The sequence below is a fragment of the Anthonomus grandis genome, chromosome 5, assembly GCF_022605725.1.
Source record: "Anthonomus grandis grandis chromosome 5, icAntGran1.3, whole genome shotgun sequence".
Lineage (NCBI taxonomy): Eukaryota > Metazoa > Arthropoda > Insecta > Coleoptera > Curculionidae > Anthonomus > Anthonomus grandis.
Genome location: NC_065550.1, coordinates 27,344,223 through 27,355,914, shown reverse-complemented (window position 1 = coordinate 27,355,914; position 11,692 = coordinate 27,344,223). Strand labels below are relative to the sequence as shown.

The window sequence follows — 11,692 nt, the reverse complement described above, 5'->3', positions numbered from 1 at the left end:
TCACGCGCCTTACAGACAGAAGTCAATAAGGAATTTAAAAAAATGCTGGCAGATGACATCATTGATCCATCTGATTTACCCTGGTCATCACCAATCGTGATGATTCGAAAGAAATCTGGTGGTTGGCGCTTTTGCATGGACTACCGTGCTCTAAACAAGGTTACTGTTCCAGATGCTTATCCAATTCCTTATGTCTCCGCGACTTTGGATAAATTACGTGATGCTCGATACCTTAGCACATTAAATATAAAGTCAGCTTATTGGCAAATTCCTATTGCTAAAGATTCTCGACCGTTTACTGCTTTTACTGTTCCCTCCCGTGGTCTATTTCAGTTTAAATGCCATTTGGACTGTAGAGTGGACAAATCAAATTTTCGTATCTGCTCCGCCACTACTACCGTAGGGGTTCTATTTTGAATGTACAAATAGAAGAACTTTTTTACCAGAGGCAACCGGATCAGTCTAATTTTATTCGGATATACTTTAACCAAAACCCTGAGCTACTTTACCTTTATTTAGGCTCGACTGCAACTAGCAAATAAAACACCAAATAATTACATTTGTGAGAATATTTATTTGTTATAAAATAAATATCTTTGTAGTCACCCAGTCAGTGTTAAAATAAGAAAACTGGGGTGTATTTCAACAAAAACAAATAATCTTAAATTTAAGTCATGCGCTCATCCATTCATGCTTTTCTTAACTAAAATAACAACAGTAAAATTATTAATATAGAACAAAACAAATTATCAAAAATACCAGCAAAATTTGATACCCTTTTTTTACATGAATTTGGTATCAAGTTATAATTCAATTTAATTTAAATATAAGGAGAGCGATTGAAAAACTGTCTCTTTATTTCTATAACACCTATTGAGACACTAATCCACCAGTACTCTAGGTTTAAATCAGGAAAGCACTACACTGAATGTTTTTGTTTTGTAGGTACTTTACATTAATTACACGTAACTTTATGAAATCTGAGTAGATTGGTCAGCCATACAGTACAATAAACTTAAAAGGTTACCTTGTATGGTTTTCTCACCATCGGAACCCAGAACAGGTAAGTATCAATGCACAGGTACCACGAGCAGCAGCCATCAACATCAGACACAAGTAACGAGACAACGTCTTACGTCGTTTTATGTTATCAATGGGTTTAATTACCGAGCCAAAAATAACTATCATACAGTTATTTGTGAACACAAAATGTTACTTAAATTGAGCACACTTCGCATAAAAATATATAGGTTTAATATAAAAATCGTTATCTTAACGATTAAGAGCAAATAAAATATATAAATTGCAATTTTTCTGCAATTAGAGCAAATAATTGTCACTCGACAATTTGTGGCGAGAGGAAAATTTGAGCTAGAAACAAGAGCGATGTGTCTTTAAGCGAGTGTGAAATGTGACTGTCGCGACGGGGAACGGGGGCTGTAGTAAATCGTTACGTACTTGTCCGCGCCGCATCTAATTTGCCCCGATTTCGGGAATTTGGCGGTCTGATTGTGTTAAAGAGGGACGAACATACGCAAAAGATTTCTTTGTCTAAAACACAGTGGCGGCACAATTTTATTTGGGGTTTAACTTGTTTGGAATGTGTTTTCCAAACATACTGCCCGCCAGCACAAAAGGAAAGAAGAAATACTTAAGGGTCAACAATACAAGTTGTTGCATCGTTGAATCCAGGAAGATCAGATTCCTCAGAGTCAGAATTTGGGAGAGGACACACCTTAGCAATCGAACGTGTATAGACTCCGTGCTGAGTCCTTAATTTAACGACACGAACTTTGCCATCCTTACCAGGCATCGTTTCTATACTACGACCTAAAGGCCATTTAAGTGGGGGTGTGTCATCCTCTTTTATCAAAACAAGATCATTGACTTGAAGATTGGGCAAGGGTTTCAACCATTTTGGTCGAGTCTGAAGCCGATTAAAATAGTCTACAGTCCACCTTTTCCAAAAGCACTGTTTAATTTGGGAACAGCGTTGCCAGTACTTCAGTCGGTTTTCGGGGATAGCTGTTATATCTTTTTCAGGAATTGATGAGAGACTAGTGCCTATCAAGAAGTGTCCGGGAGTGAGCGGTGTCAAATCGTTAGGGTCGTTGGACAGAGCACTCAAGGGTCTCGAATTGAGTATGGCTTCAATCTCACAGAGTATTGTAGAAAATTGTTCGTAAGTCATACGGGATTCACCAATTAACCTTTTTATGTGATACTTTACGCTTTTTATGGCACTTTCCCAAATGCCACCCCAATGTGGACTTCTTGGTGGTATAAATTTAAACTCAATCCCTTGTGTAGAGGTGAAAGTTTCAAGTTTACTTGAATTATCAGAATTTTTGAAAAAGTCAAATATTTCCTTTATTTGGTTACTTGCACCCAAAAAGTTTGTAGCATTATCGCTAAATATCTGTGCAGGATTTCCCCTACGTGCAATGAAACGTTTAAGAGACGAAATGAATCCTTCAGTTGAAACATCTGTCACTAACTCTATATGTACAGATTTAGTAGCCATACATACAAATATTGCGATGTAAGACTTACTAAGAGGAGCCTTTCGAAGATTTGAGGATTTAATTAAGAAGGGACCTCCATAATCCACTCCTACCTTATTAAAAGGTCGAGATACAGTGACTCGGGACTCAGGTAAGTCAGACATTATTTGTTGGGCTGGGGATGCTCTGAAACGAAAACATTTTACACATTTTCTGATGAGACGTTTTGTTTCCCTGAGCCCATTGAGAGGCCAGAATCTTAATCTGAAGTTAGACAGGACAGTTTGTGGACCAGCATGTCCGAGTCTTATGTGTTCCTGATGTAACATCATGGACACTACAGTGTTATGTGATGGCAGTAACATCGGGTGTTTTTGATCGAAATCAACATTCGCGTTGCTTAATCTTCCACCAACACGAATTATTCCATCCCTGTCTATAAATGGATTGAGGACTAAAATATGTTTATCTTTAATTAACTGCTTGTTTAAAAGAGCCTTTCGTTCATTTGGAAAATGTTGTTCTTGTAAGATTTTCACAATTAATTTGAGAGAGTTTTGGAGTTCTGGAACTGACAAAATGCCAGTAACCTTTAGAGCTGGTTTTGATGAGTTATGGATGAACCTTAAAATGTATGCAACAGAACGATGCAAACGTTCAAACCGTGAGAAATGAGAAAAAAGATTAGAGAAAACATGAGGGTTGATATTTTCAACGTTTAAATGAGAAGTCTTTTTTGCTTCTGGGATATTATTGGGTATAGAGAATTCATATAGGTTGTCAAAATCAATAATAGGGGTTTTCAGAAATTTAGGGCCATGCCACCATAAATCACAGTCGATAATATCTTGTGGCAAAACACCTCGAGAAGGGAGATCCGCCGGATTATCGGCTGATCTTATGTGATGCCAACAGAAACTTGATGTCATCTCCTGGATTTGAGACACCCTATTAGCTACAAATGTGGTCCAATTACTCGGATGAGATTTTATCCAGCATAAAGCTATTTGGGAGTCAGACCACAAATGTACTATTTCAGGAGTAATGCGTTGTTCGAAAATTTTAACAAGTTTGACCACTAATTGTGACAACAAGAGCATAGCACATAATTCGAGCCTGGGGAGAGATACCACCTTAAGAGGACATACTCGAGATTTTGAGGAGATTAATGAGGTATGAACTGTGGTATCTTCTACTATCGTTCGAACATAAACACATGCCGCATATGCCTTTGTACTGGCATCAGCAAATCCATGGAATTCTATTCTTTTTATGATTTTATTAGAGAACAACCATCTAGGAATTTTTAAATTGGCAAGAGTGTTCAGATTTGAGATTAGATTAGTCCATTCCTCAATAAGAGGCTTTTCCGTGATCTCTGTATCCCAATCTAATTGAGACATCCAAAGTTTTTGGATGATCAGTTTTCCAATTACGATTACGGGAGATAATAATCCCAAGGGATCGTAACATTGTGCGATAATGGATAAAATTTTTCTCTTTGAAAATGGACCAACTAATTGCGTGCAGGGAAGTGCAATACCTAACAAATCGTGGATAGGATTCCATATAAGTCCCAATACTTTGTTAGGAGTGTCACCAAAGTTTAAGTCATATTCTTTGGGTTTTCCTTGTGCAATTGATGATAAAAATTCTTGAGAGTTGGAGCACCATTTATGCAATAAAAATCCATGAGATTTTAGAAGAGTAGTCAGTTGATTATAAAGTAATTTTAAATCATTAAATTTATCTACTCCGGATAATCCATCGTCTACATAAAATTGGTGTAGAAGAGCATATGACGCAAGAGGATACATTTCTTTATTTTGAGTAGCTATCTCAAGTAAAACTCTAGTAGCCAGAAAGGGTGCACAATTTGTGCCGTAGGTGACCGTCAGCAGCTCGATACAATTCAAGGGGGAGTTTTGGTCATCTCGCCACAGAATATTTTGTAGGGATGTTTGACTAGGATTGATTTGTATTTGGCGATACATTTTCTCAATATCGCATGTGAGTACATATTTATATGTCCTGAAGCGACATATAATATCAAATAACTCAGGTTGTACCTGATAGCCTTTGTGCATTATGTCATTTATCGACAAGTTTGAAGAGGACTTACACGAACCATCAAAAACCACCCTGAATTTAGTGGTCGTGCTATGGTGATTTAAAACAGCATGATGGGGGAAAAAATATTTAACTACATTCTTGTCACTCAGTGAAAGAGGGACAATTTTTGCATGACCTAAGGTTAGGTATTCATGAATGAAATCTTGATATTTACAAAAATATTCGGGGTCATGTTTAAACTTTTTTTCAAGGTTTTCAAATCTTTTCTGAGCAATAAAAAATGAATCACCTAGATTCTCAGCTGGGACTTTTAAGGGGAGATTTACTTGATATCTACCGCTTGGTAACACCTTGGTAGTTGACACGAATATTTCCTCAGTAAGAATATCATCTTCTGAATGGTGTACTTTTTGGGGGAGTTCTTCTATTTTCCAAAATTTTTCCATGATGGAATCCAGAGAGGGAGTTTCAAAGGTGAGCATAGAAACACTTTCCATAGTTGCTGTATGAACAGAGGCACAATTTACGAGGGACTTTGACATTGTATGTTGACCATACAAAATAGGAGCATGTCCTGCAATAACCCAGCCCAGGTAGGTATTTATTAACACTGGAAGATTCTTTCCTAAATGATATGTATCGTTGGTATACAGATTATAATATAAATCTGCGCCAATGAGCATATCTATTTCAGAGGGGGAGTCGTAGTTGGGGTCGCTTAGTCTAAAGTGGTGGGGAATTTTTAACTTTTCTTTATTAATTGGTATTTGAGGGAGTTTACAGGTTATCACAGGAAGAACAGCACAAGATAACGAAAAACTTTGGTTTTCATAGACATTTGAATGAATCATAATATTCACCATTTTGTTACATTCAAGTGAGCCTTTGGAAATACCACTTATTCTTAAGGGTTGATTGTAAGGGACATAGTTAAGGCGTTGGACTAAATTTTCAGTTACAAACGAGTTTTGACTTGCTGAATCTAACAAAATTCTAGCCTTTGTAGGGACTCCATATTTGTCATATATAGTAACCACAGCAGTTGCTAGGAGTACTAGAGAGGGTGTGGAAGAGAAGGTTGACAAGGTCAAACTGTTTGTGAGCAAGGATTGATTTTCAATTAAAGGGGGTTGCGACATATTTTCTTGAACGTCATTTGGAAGGTTTCTTTCTGAGGTAAGAGCTGAAGTTTGAGAGATATTTTTGTGAGATGTATTTTGAGCCTGAGAATTTCTTTGATAAGTAGTTTGACATTGATTTCTATTTTGTTGCGAGAAAGAGGATTGCCGTTGATTGGAATGAGCAGTGCGATTTTCTCCATTTCGAGAATAATTGTTTGTTTGAGAAGATGGTGCATTTCCACCAAAAGATCGGTAGGTAGGATCGTGAAGAAGAGTGTGGTGTCGACCAGAGCAAGCCCGACATCCACCTGAAGGACACTCATTTCTAGAATGTTTAGTACCTAGACAATTAAAACAAATGTTTTTACTACTAACAAATTGTCTTTTTTCATTTAAACCCAACTGTTTAAATTTATCACATTGATAAATTTTGTGTGAAGTGTGATTACAAAAAATGCATGAAGTTAAGACTTGTTTGTTGTTAGGGTTTAGAGAATTTGATGAGTTTGCAAAATTTTGTACATGCAACCCAACTTTATTTAAGGCTTTTTTGTCAGGTTTGTTATTGAAGCTTACAGAGTTTAAATTTTCCAAGATGGTAGCCCTTTTATCTAAAAATTCTAAAAATGAATTAATGCTTGGCAATTCTTCCAAATTTCTTTCAAGTTCATAAGCCTTTAACGTTGGAAAATCTAAACGTTTTTGTAGTAAATAAATTAACAAAAGTTCCCATAAGTCTGAAAACTCATATTTTAAGCTATTCAGTAACTCTAAATTTTTTCTTAAATCAGTGACAAATTTTCTGAGTGTTTCCGCTGTGCCTTTTGAGAAAGGCGAGCCCTCAAATAAGGAAGCAAAAAGAGTGTTGACTACGGTCAATTTATTTTCATACCTTTTTTTGAGTAAGTCAATTGCAATTTGAAAACTTTCATTTGTTGAGGGTAAGCTTTTTATAATTTCTAAAGGTTCACCGCGCAAAAAACTACGTAAGTATAACAAACGTTGTACATCTGAAATTGATTTATTTTCAGTAATCAATGTGGTAAATAATTGTAAGAAACCTGTCCACTCAGAAAACTCTCCACTAAATGGTTGAATTTTAATTTCAGGCAGTCTCATATTAGTTGAAATTTGACTTTCGTTAGAGTTAGAGTGAGGGTTAGGGGGTGGATTAGAACTTAAGGGTGGAGGTGTGTGTGTAGTTTTCGTTAACTTACTAATAGCCCCCTGTAATTGTGCGAGCAGATCATAAACCAAAGTTTCTGTGACGTCACTATCTTCTGAGTCAATGTTTGTCTCATCAATTTGTGCCTGAATAGAGAGCTGAATTTCATCATAATCGTCAAATAATTTTTGTAATTTAACATGCCTAACTTGAATATTTTGCACATTTGTTTCTGTTTCCATGTGATCTGTTACCCAAGTTCCGATGCGAGTAATCATTCCTTTAATATATTTGCGCTTATTTTTTAATTGTTTAAAATCCATTTTGAGAATGAGAATTTATAACAAATATTGAGAAATATGTAACAATTTACACAAATTTGAATGAGCGAATATGGTTTTTATAATAAACATTAGTGAGCGAGCGCTTTAAACCTTAACAAGAAGCGACGGCAAATAAATAATTAAATAGGTGAGGAGCGAGCAGTACATAAATAAATAACAGTGTAAAATAAATTAAATTAATTTACTAGTTGCAGTCACAATCAATAATGAGAGTGTGTGTATTATTTTCTTATGAGATCAATAGAGCGAGTTGAGCGAGTCACAAAGTGTGTTAGGAGAGAGATAGAGACACAAAGTAGTGTGTGCTTTAAAAAATGAGAATATAAAAAGTATATTTTTTAATATTTGTGCAAAGGAAAATAAGGATTTTAATTAAACCGATGATCCGGCTCGAAGGACCATACAATAGAGTGGACAAATCAAATTTTCGTATCTGCTCCGCCACTACTACCGTAGGGGTTCTATTTTGAATGTACAAATAGAAGAACTTTTTTACCAGAGGCAACCGGATCAGTCTAATTTTATTCGGATATACTTTAACCAAAACCCTGAGCTACTTTACCTTTATTTAGGCTCGACTGCAACTAGCAAATAAAACACCAAATAATTACATTTGTGAGAATATTTATTTGTTATAAAATAAATATCTTTGTAGTCACCCAGTCAGTGTTAAAATAAGAAAACTGGGGTGTATTTCAACAAAAACAAATAATCTTAAATTTAAGTCATGCGCTCATCCATTCATGCTTTTCTTAACTAAAATAACAACAGTAAAATTATTAATATAGAACAAAACAAATTATCAAAAATACCAGCAAAATTTGATACCCTTTTTTTACATGAATTTGGTATCAAGTTATAATTCAATTTAATTTAAATATAAGGAGAGCGATTGAAAAACTGTCTCTTTATTTCTATAACACCTATTGAGACACTAATCCACCAGTACTCTAGGTTTAAATCAGGAAAGCACTACACTGAATGTTTTTGTTTTGTAGGTACTTTACATTAATTACACGTAACTTTATGAAATCTGAGTAGATTGGTCAGCCATACAGTACAATAAACTTAAAAGGTTACCTTGTATGGTTTTCTCACCATCGGAACCCAGAACAGGTAAGTATCAATGCACAGGTACCACGAGCAGCAGCCATCAACATCAGACACAAGTAACGAGACAACGTCTTACGTCGTTTTATGTTATCAATGGGTTTAATTACCGAGCCAAAAATAACTATCATACAGTTATTTGTGAACACAAAATGTTACTTAAATTGAGCACACTTCGCATAAAAATATATAGGTTTAATATAAAAATCGTTATCTTAACGATTAAGAGCAAATAAAATATATAAATTGCAATTTTTCTGCAATTAGAGCAAATAATTGTCACTCGACAATTTGTGGCGAGAGGAAAATTTGAGCTAGAAACAAGAGCGATGTGTCTTTAAGCGAGTGTGAAATGTGACTGTCGCGACGGGGAACGGGGGCTGTAGTAAATCGTTACGTACTTGTCCGCGCCGCATCTAATTTGCCCCGATTTCGGGAATTTGGCGGTCTGATTGTGTTAAAGAGGGACGAACATACGCAAAAGATTTCTTTGTCTAAAACACAGTGGCGGCACAATTTTATTTGGGGTTTAACTTGTTTGGAATGTGTTTTCCAAACAGACTGACTAATGCTCCTGCAGTTTGACAGCGTCTAATCGATCGTATCGTTGGAGTTGAGTTTGAGCAGTTTGTCTTTATCTATCTTGACGACGTGATTATATTTACCCCTACGTTTGACGAGCACATGCGCATTTTGCGAGAAATCATCAGTAGATTGACTAAAGCTGGTTTAACTCTGAACATAGGAAAAGCAATTTTTGTAAATCAGAACTAAGATACCTCGGTTATGTTGTGAATTCATCTGGTTTACATGTTTATCCTGAAAGAGTGGAGGCCATTTTGAACATCCCTGCCCCGAAGTCGGTCACTGAAGTAAGACGAATCATTGGTCTTGCTTCTTGGTATAGGAGATTTATACCTAATTTTTCCTCCTTAGTCGCACCTCTAATGCTCTGACCCAAAAAAATGTTAAGTGCTTTTGGAGCAAAGACTGTGATTTGGCTTTTCGAAATATTAAGGAACATCTAGTTAAAGCCCCAGTTCTCTCCTGCCCTGATTTTGAAAAACCATTTACGGTGCAGTGTGATCCCTCTGATTTTGGTCTAGGTGCTGTCTTATCCCAACTCGACGATGCCCATGAAGAACGCGTCATTTGCTATCTCTCCCGCTCCCTGACCAAAAATGAACGAAAGTACACAACAACTGAAAAGGAGTGTTTGGCAGTGTTGTTTGTTATAGAGAAATTGCGGCCATATATAGAAGGCACTAAATTCACTGTCATTACCGACCACTATAGCCTTAAGTGGTTAAATTCAATTAAAGACCCGGTAGGTCGAATCGCTCGTTGGGCCGTTAGGTTGCAACAATATGATTTCAACATAATTCATCATAAGGGTAAAGAAAATGTAGTCCCTGACACTCTTTCTAGATCGGTCCCCATAGTCGAACCTGTGCAGATTGTTAACAACCTTTTTGATTCCGTTGTGGCTTTTTCTCCTTCAGATATTGAAGACAAGTGGTATCAAGGTATGATTAAGAAAATCACCTATACTCCTTCCAAATTTCCTCTGTGGTGGTATGGCAATAATAAATTATATAAAAGGGCTAAATTTAATTACCCAGATCTTACCAATGTAAAGGAAAATTGGCTTCTTGTTGTTCCAAAGAAAAAAAGGTTTGAACTTATAAAAGCTCATGATGACACTCCGATCTGTGGGCATTTGGGAGTATTCAAAACAACAGCCCGCCTAGCACAACGATTCTATTGGCCTCAAATGAAACAAGATGTTGCTCGCTATATAAGTCGCTGTACTGTTTGTTTACAGACAAAACCTTTACAAAAACGTCCTGCTGGACAAATGTTGAGCCAATAACCCACTGTCTCCCGTCCATGGCAAGTTCTGAGTATTGATCTCGTAGGATTCGTTCCTAATATATGGTCAGTTCAAGTCAGTTTTAAATTATCACCATATCAACAGAAATAATATAATTTCTCCTAATTTGAACTTTTAGATACCTATTTTCTTCGATCTTCACACGAAGCTAAATTTTAATTTCCATGTATATTACATAATAACAGTCCCATCTGGTGCAGTATCGACGATATCTGCAATAAATCTTATACCATGTCATAGAACGCTATATATGGGCTCTCATTACAATACAATAATCAATTGTTAAGTGTGCTCATTGTCTTTAAGATGACTAATGGACCCTCCGCTTGAAATACAATTGACAATTTAAAGGATTACTCGAAGAAATGTTGACTAATCGTAAAGAGGAAGTAAATAATGAACGTTTGCGTGAAAAATGGTGCATTCCATAAATTAATGTAAGAAAAATTAGGTGAAGTTAAGGATTTTTTTTTAGTTTTTCCCGCATATTTTATAATGTAACTATTTTTAAGAAATATAAGAAACAATGGGTTTTTTTTATAATTTTTTGATGGATTTTTTAATTTTTTCGTATATTGCTATTTTATGATGTAATGGGCACAATACGATTTTAAAAAATACCTAAAGCGCAGTATTTGCACCTGATAAATTTGATAAATTTCATGAATTTTATAATATTTATACGGTTAAATACGGTTAAAACGGATACACGTGTAAATTTTGGTCAATTATGGTAATATAAATTCTTTTATGTTTTAATGTTTTTTACATACATGCAACATTGTATTCTGCATTATGAAAAATTTCGTTTCTAAGAACCATTTTTAGGTATATTTAAAAAAAAATCCTTACGTTATACATGAATAATTTCCAAAAAACAGAGTACATCTTATTTGCTAAAAACCCCTCTTAATTATTTTAAATTATCTATTTTGTTGCATCTAATAACAAGTAATATTACAAATGTATAATATGCCTTTACATGGTTACGTATAAGAAGTTCTAAGCGTAATATAATTGAAATAACTTTACTTTTAAGGTGTACAAGTAATATTGGAATAAGAAAAGGAAATCAACTATAATGGCAGCCTTAACCTCCGCATAACTTGACACACCTCCAAAAAAAAACATGGCAATATAGTAACCATATTCGGCCATCTGTAAAATAACATCCCAAGTTATCTAATAAAACTTATGCAGGCTTTTTTACAATGTTATACGGTATCAATGGATATTATAGGCAATTTTCACCTCGGTTATGTCGTAAGAATATTTCTTTATAGCCATGAATGTGGTCACTTCGGCCATTTATTGGTTTTTGAAATTACTCGCTAGTTGTGTCTCGATTTCCGCATACGCCCTGGAATTACTGTTTGACGTAGCGAGGTTTAATAGAAAAATTTCGTTTTTGTTTTTTTAGTAAATTAAGGTTAGCCCCTGACAAAAGTAATAATTATAAAAAGAAGTGACGAAGTGCGCTC

At 35.4% G+C, this 11,692-nt stretch overlaps 1 long non-coding RNA gene across 1 annotated transcript; it reads right to left on the bottom strand.

The window, feature by feature from the left end:
- Positions 1 to 554: 554 nt before the first annotated feature.
- Positions 555 to 8,870, bottom strand: LOC126736279 (uncharacterized). The gene is made up of 2 exons (XR_007660648.1): positions 8,109 to 8,870; positions 555 to 847 (listed from the first exon to the last, which is right to left on the bottom strand). It is a non-coding gene; the product is annotated as an uncharacterized LOC126736279 (long non-coding RNA).
- Between the last annotated feature and the right edge of the window lie 2,822 nt (positions 8,871 to 11,692).